At 39.0% G+C, this 26,588-nt stretch overlaps 2 long non-coding RNA genes across 2 annotated transcripts in view; both read right to left on the reverse strand.

The window, feature by feature from the left end:
• The window catches only part of LOC123574674 (uncharacterized), a 119,973-nt gene that overhangs the window by 78,512 nt on the left and 14,873 nt on the right, over positions 1–26,588 (reverse strand). The gene's annotated exons all lie outside the window — the stretch shown is intronic.
• Positions 1,152–8,413, reverse strand: LOC135968575 (uncharacterized). The gene is made up of 3 exons (XR_010583469.2): positions 7,416–8,413; positions 4,985–5,053; positions 1,152–1,764 (listed from the first exon to the last, which is right to left on the reverse strand). It is a non-coding gene; the product is annotated as an uncharacterized lncRNA (long non-coding RNA).

The raw sequence follows: 26,588 nt of genomic DNA on the forward strand, positions 1-26,588 counted from the left end.
ATCAGTCACTGGTCCATAGGAATGATGGAATTCTGATTGGACAGGTCTTTGAAAATTCCCTGCTCTGGTAGCTGAGGAAGTTCCTTAGTTGACACTAGTTCTGCTCCCTAGAAGGAACTCTTAATCATTGTCCTTCATCCCCAGTGACATTGCTAGGTTTTTGTTGCTTCATTATCCTTCAAGACCATATCTAAAGTAGGTAGTGGGAATCATGTTCTGTTAGCAACTGTACAACTTTCATATCATACTTTCTGCTTATACAATTTTGATGTCCTGTATATTGGTTAAAGCTTAAGCAATTTTTTCTTTGAAAATATAATTCCCTCAAAAAATTCATAGAATTAAGATAATTTTGCTCATAGTTAGTCCCATGTGTTAGCAACCAAACTAAAGTTCTTTTGTGGGCATAGCTCCAATTCTTGCTTCATTTCATTATTTACTTTAATGGCAGCTTTCTTTCTTACTTTAACGGCAGTTACTTTTAGGTCATCTGAACTAAGAGGACTGGTTTGGAAGGCAACACCCTTGGTCTGTTCTTTGCCTACCGAGACTGTTTCTCCCTGAGGATCTTAATGGTTTGTTGTTGTTGTTGTTGTTTTGTTTTTTAATTCTTCTTCAAGGTTATATGTAACAACTATCTTCTTTTTTGTTTAAGGTATAGGACTTAACTTTTCCAAACATAAGAGGGTCTAAATTTCTGGAGACTATTTTTCTGAGTTTGTATCTGTTTTGAAACATTTTTCTAAAGCAGCAAGGAGCTCAAAAAATACAGTAATCTAGCTATATCTAGTTGTTTCTCTTTACCCTATAGTCTCAGTGAGTGCAGGGTATATAATTTGTTGCAGGCCACAGTTTACCAAATGTTTTGTTATAGCATTATAAAGGTCATACACATTCTAGCATGTTGAAGCCACCTGCTGCCTCACCACTATGCAGATGGCATATATATAGAGAGACTTAGTTAGGAAAAGCCCCAGTTCTAGCATCAACTGTTAGAAAGAAACACTTTAAACAAATTAAATTTAGCAGAGTTTATTTGCACAAAGAAGAATTCATGAATCAGGCTTCACCCTGAAACAGGAAAGGTTCAGAAATATCCACCCAGCAATATGGGCAGATAGTATTTACAAACAGAAAGAGAAAGTGGCATACAGAACCAGCTTGATTGGCTACAGGTGGGCATTGCCTCATGTGAACATGGTCTGATCAGTTGGCAGTCTGTGATTGACTGAAACTCAGCTACTGCGATTGGCTGGGATTCAACTATTTACTATAATATACTGTTAGGTTAGTTTGCAGCTTATTTATTTACATACTAAGTTAGGTTGCAGTTTGTTACACAGGAACTCAAAGTAAAGACACATCTTTGGGCCAAATTTAATTTAATTTGACACAATATCGGAATTAACTAAAATATAGCTAGGCAAACAATACAATGGCTTAACGACAAAAGAGCCTTAACAATACCTTCCCTTAAAGAATAGTTATGTTCATTTCTCTCCCACAAAACAGACCAGACATGAGGTTTGCTCTGCTCTGCATCCTTCTTATTTCTCTACCATTCCATAGTAAGTTGTTCCTGGCTACAGGACGAAAGTTGGGGGAAGAGCATTGGAGAGTACATGTGCAACATGGTAAGGATATGGCCTGGAAATGGCATATGTCATTTGTGAAGATTTAGTCACGTAGTCACATCTTGGTACAATGGAGTTTGGAAATACAGCTTTTCCATGGGTGGCCACATTCCCAGCTGCTAGTCTAATTCTGTGGAAGAAGGAGAGAATGGATTTTGGTGACACTTAGTCTCCACCCGCTCTCCTCTTGGATTATCTATCACCACACTTTCCTGGTTTCCCTTTCACCTTCTTGACCTTTTTTCCAGTCTCCTTTGCTGACTCCATACTCTATTTAACCTCTAAATGCTTTTTAGGGATCAGTGTCAAAGGGACCAGTCTCTAGGTCTCTCCTCTTCTCTAGCAATACTCTCCCCTGATCATCCCAACTCATTCTGTGGTTTTTAAGTAACATAAAAATGTCAAATCCTAAATTCCTTTCTCTAGCTTTGTTCCTTCTACTATACTCAAATTTCTATATACAATGGCTCTCTCGTAACCAACTACCAGAGATCTCAGCTTGGCAATCCGAACTCATCATGGACAAAACTAAACTCTGTTTTATCCCTACAAAGCTGATTCTCCCCCAGTATTTTGTCCATCCTGATATGTGGTAGCATCATCCAGCCAGTTGTCTGAGCCAAAAAAAAAAATCCAGAAGTCATCCTTGGTTCATAAATCCTTCTCTCAATCCCAACATCCAATGGATCAGCAAAGTTTTGTGTATACCACCTTTAAAAGACATGTTGAACCTGTGCATGGTAGGCTAAACAATGACCCCCCTCCTCTGCCCCAGAAAAAAAAGATGTCTGTGTTCTAATCACCAGAACCTGTGAATATTGCATGGCAAAGGGACCTTGCGGTTGTGGTTAAGAATCTTGAGATGGGGAGATTATCCTGGATTCTCTGGGTAGGACCAACGTAATCCATAAGGTTTCTCATAAGAGGGAGGCAGGAAAATCAGAGTTACACCAGGGAGAGAGACAGAAAAGGGTGATAAAGGTAGCAATGGAGGAAGAGAGGAGAAAAGGCTATGTGATGCAGGGACATGGAACAATACAGGTCAAGGAATAAGGTTGACCTCTAGAAGCTAGAAAATGCAAAGAAATGAATTCTCCCTTAGAGTCTCAAGAAGGAACATGAGACTGCTGAGGTTTTGATTTTATCACAGTAAAACTTCTGACCTACAGAATTCTAAGATAATAAAGTCATAAGATATAGGCCACTAAGTTTGTGGTAATTTGTCACAGCAGCACTAGAGTACTAATACTCTATCCGTGTCTCTCTATCTCCACGGCTGCTACCATAATTGAGGGCCAGCTGCAAGCACAAACTGTCTGAATTTGAATTCCTGTTCTGCTACTTACCTACTCTGGGCAAGCCATTCAAGCTTCCTCTGCCTCAGTTACCTCATCTGTCAAATGAAATCATGGTAGAGTCGTTACGAGGACTCAGTGTGTTGCCATATTGAAAGTCCTTGGAATATTACTTGACATACTATAAGCATGTTTAAGTGTTTGCTATCATTATTGTTATAATTTATACCCTGTATCATTTCAATACTCAGCTGGTCTCCCTGCTGCCTCTCTTGCCCATATAATCTCTTATTCACAGAATATTATTCACAGTAAGAATGATATATTTAAAACATAAAATCATGTAATCTCTTGGATTATAATCCTCCAAGGGCTTCCCACTGTAATGAAATTATATCAAAAATTCTAACCAGAGCCTACAAGGCGTGGTATGATCTAGTCCATGACTTACCACCCAACCTCATGTCAGTCTACTGTCTGTTGCTGACTTGCTTTTCCCAACTACTGTTCATTTGGCTCTCCAAACTCACCACACTTTAAGTGGGCTGTTCCCCTGCCTGGAATGCCATTTTTCCATGTCGTTGCTTGACTGACTCCTTTTAGAAATTCATTCAAAGTCTTCTGCTCAGAAAGGCTTTCCCTCCCAATTCAAATGAAAATAGCTGCCTCTACTATTTACTTACTTATTTCATGTATCTTCCATGAAAAGAGCCCGCTGCTGTATCCCTAGTGCTCAGACTATAACTTGCATATTATAGATAATCAATAAACAGTTGTGAAATGAGTGTTGGTGACATGTGTGAAGAGGCCATTTGTTGAAGTGTCATACTGGTGCATCCCACATATGTTCTGAATCAGATGAGCACAGTTTTAAATCTTTCCTCTCAGCAGAAAGGTTCTGCCTAAAGACAAACTAATTCATCAGTGATGATTATGTAAGTCTGTTTTCTCACATTTTTCTGATTATTTTGCTTAACAAGTGTCACTAGGGACACTTTCCAGAAAACCACTGAAAAGAGACTTTAGCAGTGTGTGAGACCTATATTTAATCTCCCAAACCCACCCTTTCTAAATCTGTTTTTGTTCTGGGGGACAGGAGTTGTGTGTTTATCAGACCGGATTTTGTTCTATTAGCCAGGCTAGAGTGCAGTGGCCCCATCGCGGCTCACTGCAGCCTCAAACTCCCAGGCTCAAGCAACCCTCCGACCTCTGCCTACTGAGTGAGTAGCAGACATGCGCCACCATACTCGGCTAATTTTGTAATTTTTTGTAGAGACGGGGTCTCCCTATATTGCCCTGGCAGACCTTGAACTCCTGGGCTCAAGAGATCCTCCCACCTCAACCTCCCAAAGTGCTGGGATTATAGACATAAGCAAATAATTTTAGGCATGAGCAGATACTTTTAAATCGTTTAGGTTAAAAATGAAAACCTGTGTGTATGATACCTACATGAAGTGAGTCCTGCCTTTAGAGTACAGCATTTCAGAGACCCATTGTTGAAACACCTGGGAACTTGCTTTCTCAGAAGATGCAAAGAAAACTGAGATCCAACAGCAGAAGAAAGGCAAGCCTCACACCGTCCATAGAATAGCTCCTAGGAAGTCCCCACATAGTGTTGGGCTCGTGTGTGTGACCACCAGTTTGCACAACTCTGCACCCTGTTCTTTTATGTTTATTTTTTCTCTCATCTCAGCATAAGGCTATGCACAAATAGTAAAGAAAGTTTTTCTCAGTCTTCATCTATCTAAAGTCTTTCCAGCATCTTCCCTTAAAATATGAGATACTGCATGGGCCTAAGTTCCGTTTTCATAGGGATGGGGTTTTCTGATTCTTTCAACATAGATCTCATTAGTTAATTTAGAGTGTAAGCTAAAAAGAAAAAAAAAAAAAAGCTTATAACCACTCTGCGATCATTTTAAAAATGTGAAAAGATGTAACATGGGGTTTAGGGTTAACAGGAGAAAACAGACGGCTGGATGGTGATTCACTCTTCTTCTCCCTAAAGACACCAACATGTAACCCTGGGGTGGCCTTGTCGACATTGCAAGTGCATACCTGGCATATCATCTGACAGCCTGAGAGTGCCTGCTATTACTCAGAAGAAAAGATGGTGTATCTGATAGTCTGAAAAGAACAAAGACTCCAGTTACTTCATCACTCTTGCTGGAGGGTCTGGAATTAATTGTGTTTCTTTATACCCCATCTAATTTTACAAAATCATACCTCTCCATGGCAGTTTACTAATTTACCACCTCATCTAAGATAAGACTTTGCCAACAGTAATAACATTTAGAAAATGCTGTCAGGCCTGCCGAATACAGTCTCCCGTTCCTCCAACCTCACCCCCAGCCCATAGACACACATCTACACAGCTCACTCAGAACTTAAAGCAGGTAGACCCAGCCTCGAAGGACAAAAAACAACCAGAATGATTTGGTACCTCAGAAGTTTACCTTCACAACAAGAATAACTAACTCTATTCAGACACCTCTTTGAGTATCTGCTCCAGTGTCAGTCCAATGGGTAAAGAGAGTAGAAAGAAATAATTGGTCTACACTTCAGAAAGGCATTTTAGTATATTTCCCTTGTAGACATTTGTTGTGTGCTTATCGTATAAAGATCACTGTATGGATTACCTCCCCTCAGATCTGATGGGCAGGGAGCAAAGCAGGGAAATTGCAAATTTTGAAATGAGCATGGAAATATCAAGCCTGAAGATTCTAAATGGAACATTTGGTGTTATGGTGTTTGGGGAATAGAAAATGACTGGGAGGTTGGATATTCAATTCAGTTGCATAGTCAATTTCACCAAATTCTACTCTGGCCTAAGGATGAGTAAGCAGGCTTGGTACACAAATATCTTCTAAATTTAACATGGGAATATGGCATATATATGGGGACTTAGACAAGGGGTGATAGGGCAAAGGTAACCAAATATTAATAAGTGTTTCCCACTAGTCTAGTTTCTCTAGGCCATCAAGCAGTACATCCCTGATCTTTAAGCATGACATGGTGTGTATGTGTGAATTGTGTGTGAGTGTGTGTGTGCTTGTGTGAGTGTGGGTGGGGTACAAACTAAAGCAAAAGCATGTATGTTTCCCTTCTGGCCCAGATTGCATTCATAGATATAATTATTTGTTTAACATAGTCACACCATATCATATTACATTCTATGATTTATTAGCAAAAGCATGCTCTTTAAACTTCATTTTCCCAAGCAGTGATAATTTCTTGACATGTTTCATTACTGGGAAATGACATAGACATTTGTTATATTCTCAGACGATAAAATATTACCCTGCTCACATACCTTCATGGAATATTAAACAAAATGAATGCCATTCCCTTTCTGTGTTTATCATATCATATTAAAAGTGAAGACGTAACCCTTATGTTTTCTTTCCTGATAGACGAGACATTGGAAAGAATGAGTTTAGTTTACCCTTCTTTCCAACTGGCTTTACTTAGCTATTTGCAAAGCCTCCAATAACGCTGTTAGAGTATCATTTCAATCATCCAGCTTTTCAAAGGCCATTCCCAATATACCTTTCTTTCAAATCATCATGAAGAATAAAAATCCGAAATTTCCCCTATAAATGCGTTTCTTGTCTTAACCCCAGATTCAGTTAGTTTCAGGCAATGATGGAAATAGCAAAGATTGGGGAGTGATCCAATGTAAGGATTACACAATTCTTCATAGAAACTGGTTGTAGACCAACTTTATGAATACGTTGTAAACATTTATCAGCCCACATACTGGATCTTTCCATATGCATATAAAGACCATATGAAATATACATTCTTTACCACTAACATATCAAAAAATGTTATCTAGTGTGGGTAAGAGATTATGTACTCACAGGGTGGTATATGCACACCCATAACCACACAGATACACACATTTATTATAGAAAGAGTTTTAAAATACTATGGACTTTCTGTAGAAAGCAGTTCATCATGGAGAATAATAAATTTTTTTGAGTTTCATCAAATGTATTGCATATTAAGAGGGATTTTTCAAGGCTATGCTTAGAGTTAAGTTGAAGTCCTAGACATGTCTAAGTTTTCCTACCTCTCATGGAGAGAATCTGCATTAAACTGAGGGGAACTTTGGCAAACACCAAACATTTTAGATAAGGAAAATCTGTGCATTTTTTGACATGACTATGGAAAAATAGCCTAAACATCTAAAACAACCTCAAGCTGAAGTTCAGATAGTCTAAGTTCTACACTTAACCTTTATTACTACCTTGTTTGAATTCAGGCCAGTAAATTAATTATTCTATACATTAATTTTCCAGGAGTTCCCAGGGGAGAATAAATTTGCAGTATCTGCTTTTAAAGCAGTTGAGAGAACAAAATAAAACTGTATAATCAGTGCAGCTCTCTGCTGAAGGTGAGAACCTACGCAGTTCACAGGGTTTGCTCAACAGAAGGGTCATAGCTTAATGCTTAGTTGTCACTGACTTGAAATTCATAATTTTACCTTTGAACTTGTGCTTGGTCCGTGAAGTCCAATGAGACAATGAAGCATGAGCAGAGCAGACATGATAGGTGTGAACAGGTTGTGTGCAGGCTTGGGTCTTCTGGAATCCTGAGCAATGGGCAGAAACATCAACAGTGGCAGCAGCTGCCATGGCTCAGGGAGGGATTACGTGCTCTGCATGGGGGCAGCACCAAGATCATGGCTCGCCCTTCTACCTCCAAAGCCTGTCCTTATAGCATCTGTACCAAAATTAACTCTCTGGTCTGAATACTGGGACAGGAACTGCCTGTACTCAGGCCATAAACTTTGTCAATACATTATTACAAAATCAACTGTGCTCATGGACATTGTACTAAAGCATATCAGAGAGTTCTTAAAATTCTGCAAAGACTTTAGACTCTCTGGTTTTGAAAACTTCTGCAATATTGCAAAGCAAATATCCACAGACTTAGAAACAGTTTAAAGATCATCACATTCAAAAGAAAAAGAACAGTATTCTCATATGAAGCTCTGGATGAACCAATTATTAACAAGGAAGACAATTATAAGACTAATTTTTCTGCCAAGGGATATATTGTGATGGAATGCATAAACAGTTGTTCTGAATTGTGTACAAATTATGAAGCCATCTTTGGTTTCTTGTATGACTGCCACAAATTGTAGGAAACATTAGGAAAAAAACAATATTTTTAGAGAAATGTTAGAGAAAACAATAAAATAAAATGCTGTGGTATATATTCACATGTTAAATTAAATTCAGACTTACGATAAACCAATTTGAATACAGTTAAATCTTTTTAGAAAAGTTTTTTTGCAAGAATCATCAGTACTTGGCCAGGCACAGTGGTTTATGCCTGTAATTCCAGCACTTTGGGAGGCCGAGGAGGGATGATCACCTGAGGTCAGGAGTTCAAGACCATCCTGGTCAGCTTGGTGAAACACCATCTCTACTAAAAATACAAAATTAGCTGGGTGTGGTGGTGGGTGCCTGCAATCCCAGCTACTTCGCAGGCTGAGAAATAAGAATCGCTTCAACCTGGGGGGCAGAGGTTGCAGTGAGCCGAGGTAGTGCCACTGCACTCCAGCCTGGAAACAAGGTGAGACTCCATCTCAAAAGAATAAAAAGAAGAAGAAGAAGTATTAGTTCTGGATGTGCTAAAAATGTGTATTTCAAAATAATGTATCCAAAATTTATCTCAATGTTCTCACAGCCTACAAAATACTACTAGCAGTTTTAGTAAACAGTTGCATCAACAGAAAGGTCCTTTTCAAAATTGAATATTATCGAGAATTATTTGCAACTTTGCATTTGCCAAGAGGACTGACATTGCTTTCAATTATATTAATTGAAAATTAAATTGGTAAAAGTGTAAATTTTGATGACCTAATAAATGAATTTGCAGAAAATTTGGCCAGAAAATTATGTAATTCATTGATATAATATTACTAAATTATTATTTATTTAAAATTATACCAATATATTATTGCGATTTGTTAGTTTATATTGTTACTCATGTATTATTATTATTCCTGTTATGTTTTACAACTAACAAAATGTTTTTAAAGAAAAAGCTTTCTCTTTTAGCACCTTTATAACATTTTTTCCCTAATTTTTTCACAAGGAGACCTGCATTCTTATTTTGCACAGGACCCTGCAAATTATGTAACCGGCCCTGGATGGAATACAGTTTCAATTTTTGCCAGAAATTTGCTGAATTCTATTTAACTAAAGCAAGGCTCATTTTTCTTTAAACACTTGAAGTATATTAATTTTATGTCCTTTATCTAATAATTCTGCCTTGTGGACATTTGTTTCTTTGTGTGTTAGATAAAATTTGATTAGTGTGTTAGTGTTCATTCAGCCCGTGTATCTCTGTGACAAGCCTGTGCATCAGGGTTGAAATCTGCCCCTGCAGTGGAAATTTACATTGCCTCAGCCAGGCACTCCAGGATGCTAATAGGCCACCTGAGGTTGGGGTTTTTAAAACCAAGAGGTCATACAAAACTGACTCTAAACCCCTGCAAGGGAATATCTATATTATAAATTCTCAGAGATGTTTTTCTACCAGAACCCAGGCAGAAAAACATAGTTTCCTTATCATCTTTTTGTGAGCATTTTTTTTCCTAGTTCACACTTTCACAAAACAAAACACCCATTAAACAGCCCACCTCCCCTCCTTGCCCTGACCCAAGGCCTTGCACTGGATTCTGGACCGACCTGAACTAAATGTGCAAAACCAGCGTTAGGTTAAGAAATCTTCCGCAAACCCGGGCAGCAGCAGCGGCCTCTGTGTCCCTTCACCACATGGTCTTCATTTTCCATTTTAATGTAGTACCTGATCATTGCAAACTACTCTGTGCATTGGAGATAATGTTGAGGATATTTTATATGCTATTTTTAAGTGTTTTATAGAACATCCTCCAATCTGGCACATTGCCAGGAAAGGAAGGTGGGTCTTTATTTTATATTATGCAAAACGAAGATAATTGAATTCGATGAGCCCTAAATTACAGTTCACTCCTTCAATCTTCCACTCAATGTTGGAAGACTGTGTGCTGGAAAAACAGTTCAAGGGGCTAAGGATACCTTAATGGATAAGACATAGCTTCTGCCCCCAAAGAGTTCACAGCTTGGGAATATAGAGTTGGAAATACAATTTTAGTAAAATGCGAGAATGCAATCATAGGGTCATGCACAGGATAGTACACAGGTGTGGGATAGTGACAGCTTTTAGCAAACATTCAATGTAACCTGTTTGAGAGGATAAGTTAACCTGGTGTTTGGGGGCAGGAGATAGGAGAGTGCTGATCCTGGAGTGGAGAAGGTGATTCCAGACAAAAGGGAAAGCTTGACAGAATAACAGAGGTGAAAAACCACATGGTGGAAATAAGAGCTGACTGATCCAGTGAAACGGCCTTATTCTAACCCTCTTTTACAAAGAACCATAGTAGAGCTATGAAGATAGAAACTAAAAGATGATTAGGTTCTCCTGATTCAAATACTTCTTAACATAACCTAAAAAGATTTTATTTTTAAGTTACATTTTATTTCTTTAACTTTATTACTTTTTTGAAATTTTATTCACACTAAAACATCCTGAAATAGCATGAACTTTTAACAGCCCAGGCACAAAAACGTACAGCAAATTACATATTGCTTGCAGACTTAAGAACAATGTAGTTCTGATGGAAATTAATCAAACCCCTTCTTTAGAGTGTTGGTGAGCCCCTTACCCAAATTGTCAAGGGAAATATTTCCCCCCCCCATTTCCTTTTTCTGTTGTCTCAGTACTTTCTCTAATCCAGATTGCTTATACCTACAATTCTCATTGAACCAAGCTGCTCTGATTGTATCCCTCCTAAAGTGGTCAGTCCTCAACCTCTCTGCAACTGTTTAAGGTTTCGGTCTTATATGGGACTTTGGCTTCAACTGCCCCAACATTTGCAACAGAACATCTACTGTCTCTGTAATTAGTAAGCCTGTTCCTGATTTTTCTTGCATAATTCCATACAATGTTGAACCGGTAAGTGAAGTCCCTCTCCGATTCAGATGAACTCTATCCTGTGGCTTTATGTAGGAAACTCTCCTTATAGAGTTTCCTATCTAAACCCACTAGAAATGGGTTTCTCTGTAGCATTAGGTGAGAAGAAAACATATTCTGCGCTAAGTCCTTGCCATGATGCAAATAACCTTTCTTTAAATATGTCCTCCTCACCTCCCTTCACACTATAGATGTTTCATTGAAGAAAAAATTGCTTCTCCTTATGATTAATCTTAGCCCAATGGGCTTGAAATTCTGTTGGCCTTTTGGGGCTCACTGATATTGGGTAACAAGTTGACCTTGAATGGTTATCAGGGGCATATAAATGCAAAGCACTATTATTATATGTAAATTACTATTTCTTTCTGTAAATCTTTCCTCTCCCTTTTCAAAAAACATATTTATATTAAGGTTGAATATTCAAATTTTTTCTGCAGATCTCTGTGAATAGCTTTAAAATACTCAAGTTAGAGCTCACTTCAACTCAATTGAGATTTTACCAACTTTTCATTTTCTAGCAATATGAATGTCAAATTACTTTGTGCTTAAAGATTACATGAACTAATGTACTGTTGGAATGCGAAATTTTCAACTATGAAGATTTGTCTTAATTTCTTTAAAAGGCAATGTATGATGTTTGTAATTTATGTTAAAATATACCATCATAGATCTTATAGTACTATAAATATGCTATTTAATTTAAGCTTGAGGCCGGGTGCAGTGGCTCACTTCTGTAATCCCAGAACTTTGGGAGGCCGAGGTGGGTGGATCACCTGAGGCCAGGAGTTCGAGACCAGCCTGGCAACATGGTGAAACCCAGTCTCTACTAAAAATATAAAAATTAGCCAGGTGTGGTTCTGCATGCCTGTAATCCCAACTACTCCAGAGGCTGAGGCAGGAGAATTGCTTGAACCTGGGAGGTGGAGGTTGCAGTGAGCAGAGATTGTGCTACTACACCCGAACGTAGGTGACAGAGCAAGACTCTGTCTCAGGTAAAAAATAATAATAATAATAAGCTTCAGCTCTAAAGATAGTCACCTCCTCTGACTGAAAATCTGCACACAAGGGAAACCAACTATAATTTTATTAGAAAGGCCACACTAGAAATACAAGCACTTCTATTATTCATATCTAGATCAATCCCTGAAATTTTGATAATTAACATAATAGGCTAGATTCTCCAGTTAGTATTTAGAATGATAAATGTTACAATTGGGCCTTTATTAGCAAAATTTAAATACATTTAAAATATATAGATTAAAAAATTTTTTTATAAAATTAAAGATATTTAAGATACGTAGATTGAAAACTGGATGAAATACTTTGGATTCACTCCTCACTCTTTGGTGAACAGCCTATAAAAATCCAGCCAGGTCCAAATTAGTCCTTAGGTTTGGTGGTGGGGATAAATTTTTTAAATCAGTAAAATTATGACTCTTTATAATATAAAAAGAACATGTGTCAAAGATTTTATTTGCCTCACTAACTAATGAGGAAACCAGAAAAGAAGTAACAGTTTATTCAGAGAAGACCTCTAAGACCAGACAAACATATAAGCCCATGGGTAATGAATTTTTTAAATAGGTACAAAACTGGTTTCTTCCACTGTAGGGAGGGGAAGTCCATTGAACCTCCACTAGACAGAATTTATTTACATGTGTATAGATAAAAATTATTTGCCCTACTCTCAGTTCTCTACAGGTTAACTTATATCTACAGAATTGTAAAATAGCTCAGACAATGAAAGGCAGACATTACATAGAATCAAATAATCACAAAGGTATTCTCTAAACCAGTTGTTCCCAACACGTTTGCACCAGGGACTAGTTTCGTGGAAGACAATTATTCCACAAGATGGTGGGGCGTGGGGGATAGTTTCAGGATAAAACTGTTCTACCTCAGATCATCAGGCACTAGATTCTCGTAAGGAGAATGCAACCTAGATCCCTCACGCGCGCAGTTCACAATAGGGTCTGCGCTCCTATGAGAATCTAGTGACAGGAGGCTGAGCTCAGGAGGTAATGCTTGCTCACTTTCTGCTCACCTCCTGCTGTGCAGCCCATTTTGTAACAGCCCACAGATGGTACCTGCTGGGGGTTGAGGACCCCTGCTCTAAACAATGTATAGTTTTCTACTGAAAACACCTGCTAATCTTTTGGTTCATTTAAAAGTCTTTCACAATTTTACCTTACTATACTACTATATTCAATCACTGATTTAGAAGGATTTCTAAATTACCTCTAAGTTTCTGTTATCTGTTGATGCTAAACAGATAACAGAAGTCTACTTCTAGAATGCTATCTCCTTTTCCTTAGGCTAACTTTTCTTGCAGAATGTTGGTTGGAGCAACTAAAAAAGTAGAGTACTGGAACCACATTGGGCTTACAGAACAGACTGTATTGTGCTTGCCTGCTCATAAAGGTTTGTTTAAAAATGCCTACATCAACAATGAAATTTACCAAAAGCTTGTTTTCATTATAACTTTGTAGCAAGGTTATGGTGGAATAGTAGCCCTTATCAACTTCAAACATTTTGGGCTGTTACCTTTACCTATCAAAAAGAACCCAAGTTATACATAAACAAATTGACAGGTAGATTTGCAACAGGCAGAAATTACTACCATGATTAGTTCCCCCCCTCCCTTTTATCCCGTCTATAAGAAGGTTATTAATTCTGCTTACTAAAGGTCAGAAGTAGCATTTATAAAAGATTTTGAGTGGGGCCTATAATGGGTTTTAACATCTGTGAGCACCCATCTGGCTGTTAATATTTCGCTCCTACTTCACATTTTGTCTAGTCCTAGTGTGGTATACACACAACCTGCTCAACCTGAAGTCAAAGGAACCAGAAAACACAATTTTTATTCTTTACCTATTCCTGGCCCACTCCTCCAACCCCAGATCTCTCTATCTTGATGACAACCTCCCTTTATTTAGTCTTTGAGGAAGGTGGCAGTGGGAAGAGGAGGGAGGTAGGTGAGGAGCCTCAAGCTCAGCATCTCTGAGTCAATATTTTGTGCTCTTTTTAAGTAAGACTATATCACTGGACTATAAAATACTTTGGCAGTAACTACATCAAGATGTAAACACGTATGACTGGTGAGTAAGTACACTCAGCTTACCCAGCTTGGTTATAGAATTAGAATTTCCATACACCTCCAAATGAACCCTTGAAAGCAGGCTTCAGTGAAAAGGAGGTAAAACAAAGACTACAACATATGGTTTATCTTTTCAGTAATTACATTTTCAGATGTAATCTTATACACTTTTTCCTCTTAAATAAAGTCTTGTTTAAAACCAAATGTTTCTCTGTTAACACAGAGTAGGCAAATGAGAGTCCACACGCGGATATTGAGATATTCAGTGGTTTCATGGTTTTGAAAAGTTTGAGTTAACATGCTGTACTTGTGGCCTCCTGGAGAATAAGGCTGTGCAAAGGGAAAAGTGGTTAAGAACTGGGCTTGTGTCTTCCACATGGACAAGCTTTTTCAGGCCACACTCAGTTGCAGAATCAGCATTTTCTTCAGAGGAGAGGGCAACTGTGCACTGTAACATATCCCACATGTCCATATCAGAACAGCAAATTTCTTGCTCTGAGAAAAAAAATCTACCTTCAGCTCTCCTCCTAAGTAGAAGGCTTCTACAGAATTCTTTATGTCTCTGAAGTCACTCTAACTGAAAAATGTAGCTGCTTTTAGGTTTTAACAAAGCTAACGTGACCAACCATATTTATGAATGATCGCATCATTTTGAGTCTGTTTTCTATTATTCTGATGATAATATGAAATTACCACACCTTTCCAAATGCCTGAATTTTCTGTTCCTGTGTCAGGAAACATGTTATTCCTTCGTGGGGAAGAAAATTCGCCTTTGCTAATGTAACTTTGTAAGAAATCAGACAGCAACAGGACAAAAGTCCGATGGCAAAACAGGGCCTTAGAGATGGGCTCGTGCAGATTAAGTAAGAGGAAGGCAGATGACATTTAGAAGTCAAAGAAGGATGGCAAGTACTATGGTTTTCTTTGCTCAGCCCCTATTTAACCCTTCTTCTTCCTTGTTCTGCAGAGTGAGACAAGCTGAAGTCCACATTTCCCACACTTTTTAGGATCCGGTGTTGCAAATACAAATTAGATTCTACCAGTCAGATGTAGTTGCCTGAGATTTACAGATAAGTAGAGAAGGCTATTTTCATGCAGATGTCCCCGCCAGCAAACCATGCCATAAAGATGTAACTATTGAGAGGCCATTTTGCTGGTGTCTTAGTCTTGTTTTGCGTTGCTATAGCAGAATACCTGAGTCTGGGTCATTTATAAATTAAAGAGGTTTATTTGGCTTATGATTCTGGTGGCTGAAGAGTCCAAGATAGGGCAGCTGGCTCTAGTTAGAACCTCATGCTGCTTCTACTCATGGTGGAAAATGGAAGGGGAGCTGGCCTGTGCGAAGAGCTCACATGGCAAAAGAGGAAGCAAAAGAAAGAAACCAAGGAAGCCAGGTTCTTCTTAAAACACTGTCACAAGAACTAATTTACTCACTCACCCCTGACCCTGTGGGAGGGCCTTAATCTATTCATGAGGGATCCTCCTCCATGACCCAAATACCTCCCACTAGGCCCCACCTCCAACACCACCACATAAGAATCAAATTTCAACATGCATTTTGGTGGAGACAAACCATATCCAAACCACAGCAGCTGGTCACTTGCAGGGTTCCAGTGTCAAATAACCAGTCCCATAAATGTCAGGAGGCAGTTACAGCAGCAGCAGCAGCAGCAGGGACCACAGCAGCACAGCAGCAGCCTGCTGATGCCTTGGCCACAACCATGAATAGTCCTGTGCTGGGACCTTGACCCTAACTCCTTCAGTTCTTCCACTAACTCTGTAAGCACACAATTCTCTATGTTAAATCACCTTCTGTCTAAAACACCCACAATGGTTTTGTTTCTTGTGCTTCACTCTAATTTGGAGAGGATTGGTGATTACCCGAAAATGATTGACTGGGCAAAGTGGCTTATGCCTGTACTACCAGCACTTTAGGAGGCTGAGGTGAGGGGATCCCTTCAGGCCAGGAGTTCAAGACCAGCCTGTGCAATGTAGTGGGACTGCATCTCTGCAGAAAAAAAAATTTAAATTAATCAGGCATGGTGGTGTGCACCTGCAGTCCCAGGTACTTGGGAGGCTGAGGTAGGAGGATCACTTGAGCCCAGGAACTTGAGGCTGCAGTGAGCTACAATTGTGCCACTGCACTCCAGCCTGGGTGACAGAATGAGACCCTGTTAAAAAAAAGAAAGAAAGAAAATAGAAAAGAAAAGATCAACCACAGAAGGTAAGAAGCCTAAGTCTCAAAATTGATAAATTTTAGAATTAGAAGGGAGTTTACAAATTCCCCACCCAGTCCTAACCTCCTCAATTTAAAAGTGAGAAATTAAGACCTAGGGAAATTAATTATATGATCTATAATTAAATGAATTGAGGCTATGTGGCACAAAAGACAAAACAGAAGGCAAGAAATAAGGCATATCTGGGTTTGAATCCTAGAGCTGCTACCAATTAACCGTGGGCCTTAATTTCTCCAAGTCTCAGTTTCCTTATCTGTAAAATGGGGCTAATTAGGCTATTAATTATTATTGAGTGGTGAGCACTCAATAGCTCATAGATTCTTCCCTTCTTTTATTCCTTTATCCATGGTCACATGATATGAGTGCCTGGTCACAAACCAGGCTTTCTGATCCCTAGAAATACAAAGACAAGCATGAGGCAAGCTCTAAAAATGGCCTTACATCCAAGCACACTTTTAATCTGTAGACAAAAAAATAAAAGAAAAATGAAAATCTGGAAGGCAACACTGAAATCATGAGAGATACCCAAAGGGGAAAAAAACAGCAGAAGATGAGGACCAAAGTTGGAATTAGGGTTGGGAAGTGTTACTTCTATTGGGGTAAGATAAATTTTTATTCCAACAGAGTGAAAATAGGACTCTATTGGTAACGGTCCAAGTGACCTGATGGCAAAATACAAAAAAGTGGGGACAATTTATGAAGAGAGATGGCTGGCCATGGTTCAAACCAACAGGAGATTGAGTTGGCAAAAGGCAGAGTCAGCCCCTGGGGTTGGGGGCTCTGCCGGCTATGCCACACTAGCAAACAGATCAGAATTTCATAGCTGGGGAGTGAAGAGCAGACATACCTCCTGGGGTTAGGACAGTATAAGGGTAGAAAGCAAGTCAGATCCAGACATAAGTCTCTTTTTAAGTCCTATTCAATCATGCTAGGATAGGATCTACAAATAAGCTACAACTGTGCCCAACAGAGTCTTAGCAGCAACCTCTTTACACCATTCCTAAGACTCTGAGGCTGGGAGACAAATATGAATGAGGAGGAACATTGTGCTTACTTTGAAGTATCAATTTAGCAGTGATTGCATAGATTTCTGTCTTTTCTGGTTGTTTTGTGTTGACCTGCACTTACATGGATCTAACTCATGTGACCCTTAAGACCTTGATGAGATGGGCTGGGACCCTTATTCTATGCCCTGTGAAAGCCCCAGTGCAGCCATAAGATGTTTGCGGATTCCCTGGGATTTATGTTTGCCTAGTCACCTCTTCCTCCAGGCATGTTTTCTTTTGCGGCGCCTCGCTTCATACAACAGACACAGAAGCTCAGTTTCTTCCTTCATTTCCACACAAACTGTCATGAGCACAGTGGGCGCTACTGAAACTCTTGGGGCCTATAGGGACAGGGCATGAGAAAAGATCTCAATGCCCCCAGCCATCAGTCCTGCTCCTCTCACGTTGCTTTCCTTCTCTGATTCCCATCACCCTACCTGTTAAGAGTTCGGCTCTCCTTAGTAATTTCTCCCAAATTTGTATTTCCAAACCCAAACGCATGGAGACTTCGGATGCCAACACAAACAGATCCAGGGCAGATGAAGGAGTTTATTTAGAAACATAAAATCAAATAAAAAGTAAAATGGTAAAATAAATAAACAAACCAACACTTATAAATAAGGCAGGCTAGTGCTCTTAGAGAAAATAAAACGCTCCTCAATCTGGTTGATTCAATCTAATGGTGAAAATAAAAGTAGGCTTGGAATTATTTAATAATTCAAGTATCTTAACAATCAAAAGGAAATGAAACTTGCCAGTTAGGCTATCTAGAATTATTTTCACCAGTGCAATAAATTAAAATGGTCATTACAGTTGACCCTTGAACAACATGAGTTTGAATTGGATGAATCCACTCTACATGGATTTTCTTCCACCTCTGCCACCCCCGAGACAGCAACACCATGCCCTCTTCTTCCTCCTTTTCCTCAGTCTATTCTACATGAACACAATGAGGATGATGATCTTTAGGATGATCCACTTCCATTTAATAAATAGGAAATATATTTTCTGTTCTTTATTATTTGCTTAATATTTTCTCTAGCTTGCTGTATTGTAAGAATATAGTATATAATACATGTAACATACAAAATATGTGTTAATTGACGGTTTATGTTATTGTAAGATTTCCAATCAATAGTAGGCTATTAGTAGTTAACTTTTGGGGGAGTCAAAAGTTATACATAGATGTTATACATAGGGGGTTTGATGCCCTTAACCTTGGCATTGCACAAGGGCCAACTCACTGAAAATAGCTCTGATATGTTTCTCATTCATTCTCTCCTCATATCGTTTTTCTTCTCTGATGCATTTATTTAACAAATATTTATTGAGTACCTAAGGTGTTCCAGGCACTGTTCTAGACCCTGTAGGTACAGCAGCAAGTAAAAAACAGACAGGGACCCTCACTTATGGAGCCTACCTTCTGGTGGAAGAGATAAACAGTAAACACATAAACAGATACATAAAATAAGGTCATATTATGGTCAGTATTAGCAACAAAGTAAGGCAAGGTAATGGGATAGAGAACAGCTAGAATTGGTTGGTTTAAGCTGAGATAAGATGGCCAGGGAAGGTTCTTAAAAAGGACCCTTTTGGACAATGACTTTCTTGGTTAGCAAGTAAAAGGCATGGAGGAGAGTTCCACAGCCCTAAGGTGGGAAAAGCAGAGGGACAGCACAGAGGCCAGTAAAGGTCAAAAACAGGGAAGAAGGGCGATAACAAGAGATGAGATCAAAGACATAAGCTGGGTCCAGATCACCAAGTGTCTTGTGCGCCATGATGAGGAATTTACATTTTATTACCATCACCCCTACTGTGTTTACGAACACCTGCTAAATGCTTGTTTGACAGAATCAGACCTATAAGATTTCTTATTTTTAAAATTAGTTGCAACATAAAGCTTAAAGAATAATATATGACATTATAATTAAGTAGAAGTTTAAAATAATAAAAGCCTAAAGCACACACACGCCTTCACACTACACATTCAAGAAATCTGACCTGTGGTCTATGAGTTTTTATGCATAGAAAGTGTACAGTATGACATCAAGCCCCTTTCATTGCCCATTGCCATCTGTTCCTGCAAAATCTATCTCCACAAACAATGAAAGAAGTCCTTCCTTAAAATACTATGTCCCAGGTTCCTAATTTCAGACCACAGCTGAAGATAAGTTAAGCACTGGGAAATTCTTTGGGTTTCATCATCTTTTAAAGCCAACAAGAGAGCCCTTCAGATTCTTCTTTTTTCACTAGGTTCTTGGGTTGACTCTAAAGAGAGACCATGTGATTTTTGGAAATTTTAATCCTTTCTAACCCCTAGAGACAGGGAGGAAGAATCAATTAAGTGCCAGAAAAGTGAGCTGAAACGAATTATGTAGTGGGCTTAATAGAACCACCATGTGATGAAATATTCTCTCTCTTTTAATTTATGAAAAGCACTTCCTGGCATGTTCCACACCCACCTCCCTTGGGGCTTCTTGGTCAACCCATTCAACTGCATCACTTAGGAATTAATTTTTTTCTCCAAAGCCAAGGCTATTAGGGCTACAAGACAAAGATCAGCATCTCCATTCCATTGCTTCAAAGGGATTTCCCTCAGGAATTCCCTTCCTCCTTTACTCCAATATGATTCTAAATAATACTTACCCACCCCAGTTTTGAAACACAGTTGAACGTACCCATTTACCTTGTCATTAGAGTTTGAGAACAAGGCTACCAGCTCGCAGATGAATTTTTCAAGGAGCCTCTCCCAGACTTCACTCCTACACTGAACAATGTCTTATCCCACAGTCAGGATGTAGTTTCAAATAATGTGGAAAAAAACCCACCTATGGTGTGATCTTAGACAATCACTTACTCTCTCTGGATCTCATTTTGTCCACATATAAGGAAATAATTAAACAGGAGGAGGAAAAAAGCAATATGAGCTAAGATGCTCATTGGAGCATTAAATATAAGGCTAAAAAAACAGAAACAACTTAGCTTCCAAAATGTTAAAACCATAACAGTATTTTACTAGCTTTGAACAATGATAAAAACAACTGGAATTTGTGTAGCATATTACTTTGTAAAATATTTAAAAGTACATTGCCTAATTTGTAAACAGCCTAACAAAAAGCAGGCCAATTTATGACTTTTATTCATTTTTATTTTGCAGATGAGAAAATGATGCCTCAAATAAGCTAAGTGAGTTGCATGAGGTTATACAGAGCAGTTACTCAGACACAGCATGGTAGAATGTAACTATCATGGAGTTTGGAGTGAGGCAGGGTTGGTCTCTTATATTAGCTCTACTACCATCTAGTTTTATATTTTTTTGAAGGTTATTATATAGGCTTCAGTTTTCTCATCAGCAAAACAGGATGGGTAGGTGTGCAATTAAACAGGAGAACATCTGTGGAATGTAGCATCTAGCATGTAGCTGTGATAATAAATTCTAATTTCCTTTCCCTTCTTTTAATTGTGAATCCTACAGCCTACTAAGTATGCCATGCTACCCCTGCCATCACTAGAACTGGCTACCAGGGAATTCTACTTTTGCTTATCTTCCCAATCTGAGGCAGTGTTTCCTTTATTGATACCCCCTGGCCTAGGGTTACCCACACCCAACAGACAGAGAGAGAAAATAGGCTTTCCACCAGCTTCAGAGTCCACTGATCTCATTCCTTCTGACTCTGACTTCTGAATTTCTGCTTGCCTCTTTAAATCTGTGTCACCTGACTCCTTAGTTGAGCTGCCTAGTGTCAGAAAACAATGGGAATATTTTCACAATTCTGTGTGCTCTGAGCTTCCTGAGCAATCTGGGTTAGAGGGTGAGTGAATGGCAAACCAGGGTAGAAAGTAAAGGATAGTAAGTTACCTATGAGAGATTTACAAGTTTCTCTCCCCTTAAGCCATATGTTCGCATTTCAAGGTTCACCCTAGGACCTTCCCTTCTCTCCTTAGAGAAAAGATTTGCTCACATTAGAAAGCAAAGGTTTTTCTCCTTCTCTCAGGAGGGAATAAAAGACAGCTGTGCCTCTGCTCCCACATAAGCTCCAAGATTCGTAATTTCATCATGATACCCTGAAGAAGAAATGGACATGGAAAACTGGCACTGACACATAGATCATCAGTCTGCTGCTGACCTAGAAACCTTGTATTTACTGTAAGGATAAAATAAATGAATGTAAATGTAAAATATTGTCTCCTAGACTTGATTTATTATCCACAGAAGTCTGAAATATCTTTCAGCTCCCCTCCTTCTTGATTGAACCTGGGTCATTATCATCTGCAGAGTCATCTCAAACGAATGCATAGGAAACTTTAGTTTGATAGTAGTTCCAACCCTTACTAGGTAGAATTGAATGGAAAAGAGAAAACTGCTTATCTTGAGAACCTGAATTAAGACACTAAACTGAACCTTAAATTTTTACTTAGGGAGGATAGAGAACGTATATGTTGGAGGAAAGCAAAGGGTAAAAGAGACCCACAAAATTCACCAGCCACTATTAAACATAAGGTCACAACATAGCACTTCACTGTTTCAACTATTTGGGACTGCAAAAGGGTCTCTCAGGCCATTCATTCATTTTTTTGCCAGAGCAAAGGAACTTTCAACAAGATGATGGCCTCAATAACAAAAGAATTGGGAAGAACATGAGAATGATGCTTCTTGCCCTCCTGTACCTGGTTCTGCCAAGATGTTGGAAGCAAAACCTTCTCAACCCAATTAAAATCAAAATCTTTGGGTTTTGGCAGCTAACTTTTCTTGCATGTCTGTTTTATAATGACCTTTTTGAGTCAAAGCTATCTTCATTCAGAAGCGCCCAGGAAGTCAATCTCAGTAGAGTTAGATCAGAGACTTTCATGTTACTCTCAAAGTGCCCTGGATCCAGGTCACAAGATTAGTTGAGTCAATACAAATGAGCCACCTCAGCAAGAACATCAGTGAGTGAAACAAGCCAACCTATGGCTGATTCACTTCTCTTGATTCCAGTGAGTTCACGTTCCCAACACAGCCTTGCCCTCAGACTTTAGATTTCTGGTGCCCTTCAGAACAGTTCTTTATTGTCCTTTTGTATGAAGCCTAGAAGGACCTGCTACTCAGCTGAATTCCTTCTCTCCAGATCTGAAGAACAGTCTGCAGCCTGGCTGGCATCTCTTTGCAATCCACTCTATCTGATCCCACTTCTTACCGCTAAATCCAACCAGTTCAGCATTTGACAAAAGTGAAAATTTAGAAAATCTGGTTTGTTTGTTTGTTTTTTACCATTTCAAAGGCAGATTTATTGTATGGCTTTGGACAAGTCACTCAACCATTCTGATCTTTGTTCTTCTAAAACATAAGTAGCCAGTATGGAGTGTCAGCACATAGCTATCCATGTTTCCAGGAATGGTGTTCAGTATATTATGAAAACCCTCTGGAAAGGTTAGTTTATACAAAGCAGGAAAATTCCAACCTTGGAGAGGTTAATCCCCTCATAAAATAGCATAAAAATACAGAGACATTAAGTTTCAAGAGGATGGAATATGACTCCAGCTAGATGTGCTGCCCTAGACCTCAGACAATATCATGAGCCAAAAAACCCTCAATAATTGAATGCATTTGGATAAGACAATGACAAAACCAATTTCCTGAATGATGGAAATTATATCTGCCCCCAATGGCTTTTCTCTGTCGCATGATGGCATAGAAACTAGCAGGGAAAAACTATTTTATTGGGTAATGGACCAGTATGCCAATATATCATCCTCACTATTTTTCAGTTTCTGAGGAACAATGGTAAAGATCAGTGCCCTGCCACTGTGAGGTGTCAACCCAGCTGAAAATACCAACACATCTAATTTACTAAAAAAGGCTTTTGGACGACAGGAATGATCACTGCTGCCCATGGAATTAAGGAGTGTGGCTGCAGGGAGGAGGACAGGCTGATTGTGCTTATCTTATCTGATTCTGTCATCATTGTAGAGTCAGCTTCTGCTGGGGGCCTGGAATCCTGGGAAACTGACCTCTTTGCTCTGGGGTTGCTAAATCACAGAAGCCTGTGGGCCCCACCCAGTTCACGTAGAAAGAACATCTAGGCAGTTTTTACTCTTAGTGGGTAAGAAACCGCAGAGAACAGCTTACATCCCAAATTAGTAATGATCATGGTCTCTGTTCTATAAGGCACGCATCTACAAATTCCTGCACCCAGCTTCAGTGATTAGGCCAGTTTCACTTTTGAAGTAGACAGCAAATGGGTAATCCCATTTGCTTATACATATATTAGAAGAGTGTGCTGTGTTTAAGCACAGTGCAAGACTCTTTTATCGGCTGCTTTATAAGCCTAACATTCTCTTCCCACCCAGAATGGCCAGTTAATATACCAGGGCTAAATTTTGGGGGAATTACTCTACCATATGGAAGTAGCAAATGAAGAACATAAAAAGCAGAAAGAGCTAAGCCCGGGTGTATAGTGGTCTCAAATTCACTCATTATTCATATGAGTGTAAGAAACACAGGGAACAGGAGAAGGTCAGTGGGGTCCGTGGAGGCCATTCCTTTCCAATAAGCTCTTTTTTTCCTAGGGCAGCATCTAATTGCTTCTGTGTTGCTTACAGTTGGGCCTGGGATTCTGTTCCAAATATTTGTTACTCTCAGGGAGGGGGAAAAAAAGTTGCTGGTGACTGTTCCGTATTTCAGTTTTTGAGTTTCAAATACTATTCAAGTACAGTATTATTGCTTTGTACTATAGTATGGTGTTGCTTGCAGACAAGGTCCTAAGCAGGGAGGGTTACAGATGAGCCTCAGTTCTACTTCCCAGGAGGCTCTTCTCCTTTCTGAGTGAGAGAACTAGCTACTTTTAACCCCAAGGTTTGTTTGTCATTTTCCACGGGGGATGTGCTACTGGAAAATAGTGGGGAATAGGGTCAGTCAAGTGGGATATTTTTTACAAAGAAAACATGCTCCCTGGTTCTCAGGGAAATAGAGGGGTAGAAATGGCCCGAGTATTATCTACTTTCCAATGACTATAGCTTTTTTTCCCCTTCCTTCCTTCTTTTTCTCCTTCCTTCTGCCTGTCCTTTCTTTTCTCACTTTTTTCTTTTTAATATCCAGAGCCCACTAGAATAAAGGTATCTTACCTTCTGGCTCTAAGGAGCTTTCCAGTCTCCTCAGATTAGCTATTGGCCCCAGCTTGAGGATACCTTCAGGGATCTGGGAACCAAACCACAGTTAGCACCCCAACTTCTTGACACCAAACCTTTTAATGCCCAGAGACAGCCAAAATCAGCAGCTGCTAAAACTAGGGAAATGAGAAAAATAAAACTCTTACTCACCCTCAAGCAACTTGTAGCTTGCTGAGAAGGCAATATTCATGCATATCAAGCAACTAATCAAAAATACATAACAATATATTGACACATTGTGAATAAGCTCTGAATTCACTAGTGCCAGGCCAATCTAAGCTCAAGTTTTAAAGTTCAACAATCAGCAACTAGAAAGTTTTATAAGCTCTCCTACTTTCTATACTCAAGGACTTCTATGCTAATACATTAGTCCTTAAAAGATGGTTAAGAGCCACACATTCTTTGTCTAGTGAATAGAATTACCAATACTCTGGGTTCATAACTGTATTTCTTTAACCCTTAAGATTCCCTAGGGGGTTTCACATCCTGGAATATGCAAGGTAACTCTGTTATAAAACAAAAGAATTTTTCCTTTGTGTGTATGTGCGTATTTCAATGCATCAAGTAATGAAATCATGCATTTGGGTTGTAATTCTCTCCTTCCTGGGACTGAACATTAATCATCCAATTAGCTGGTCTGTTCTTCCTCAAAGTAAAGTGTGGTCTATTGAAAGCATTATTCTCACACATGGGGGCTAGACAACTTTTGACCACTATGGGCTGCCTGCAAAACAGAATGGAGTTTTCAAAGGGTGCTATTCATTACCTCACAAATCCTACAGTATGTCTGCCTTGGGTTTATTAGTTCAGTGAAATTTTGATGGATTTAAAAATATATATAAATAACTGTAGTAAAAAGCCTGTGCAGCTCTCACCCATGCTTGAACTGAAGAAACTAATAGGCACAAGTGCTATGAATACAACACACCCAACCGGCTTTGTTTGGTGGGATGATGATTTCACTCTTGGAAGCCCTGCTACTCTTGGATATGCTTTTATTTTTTTTTTCTAATGTAACAATTTTACATTCAAAAAGGTAGAGCAGAGTGGCTTCTCACTGACTTCTACCTCTATAAATACCTACATAAAGGGAAACAGCTTAAGTTAGAAATAAAACATATAAACCTCAGTCCAAGCAGAGAGATTTATGAGTTTTCTGATGAATTTTATCCCAATAACCTTGATCAAGCAAAGAATGCCAAGTAATATTTACGGACCTCATGTCTCAGTTGAGATATTAGAGAAAGGAAGATAGACAAAAGAAACTTAAAACTAACAAGAAGAAATGAGGAGGAAGAGTAAATGGCAGAAAAATTAAGGGAAGTGAGAAATAAGAAAGCTCTGCGTATGTTAAGGAGTTGTCAAGAGCTAATGATTTCCTAGATTCGGGCTCCATTAAACGCCCTGTATTTGGGGGCAGGGATGAGTTGTATGAAGTAGCTTAACTTCCAAAACCTTGTGGCCAATTCAAGAAAAAAAAACTTAACCTCTAACTTGTTACCACTGGAAGTAACCTCAGAGAACTTCCAGTTCAAACTCACAATTTATAAAATGAAGAAATTATGACTCAGATAAATAAAGTGGTATTTCAGTGATCTCTCAGCTGATCAGTAGAATAGCTGAGCCTAAAATCCAGATCTATTTTCTAACCCATTATCATTTCCACTAAACATCATTCTGTATGTTTGCTAGACCTGTATAATCTCCCGTCATATTGTGCATGCCCCTTGCCCTTCATCCTCTATTCCACACACACAAACACACACACACAGACACACACACACATTTGTGCTATGTTTTTGTGAATATAATATAGTATGAATATGAGTTATTCATCAGTTAGAATAGATAGGCAAGAAATAGCAGGGAATACATGTTGACAGCAAGCTGTTTGCTTGCAAACTGAATGCAAATATGGTGTAGCACTTCCAACTATTACATACACTTGAATGTGACCTTTAGGAAACTCCTGATGAAATTCACAGGGTTTCATATCCCTGAATCCACCAAATCATTGTACAACATAAATCCAATTGTATGATCCCACCCCACGGGGAAGCAAGAAACTCTGGGGCTGGTGTCACTTCCCAGTGGATTCATTT

Source organism: Macaca fascicularis, chromosome 1 (assembly GCF_037993035.2).
Source record: "Macaca fascicularis isolate 582-1 chromosome 1, T2T-MFA8v1.1".
In the NCBI taxonomy this organism is placed as follows: Eukaryota; Metazoa; Chordata; class Mammalia; order Primates; family Cercopithecidae; genus Macaca; species Macaca fascicularis.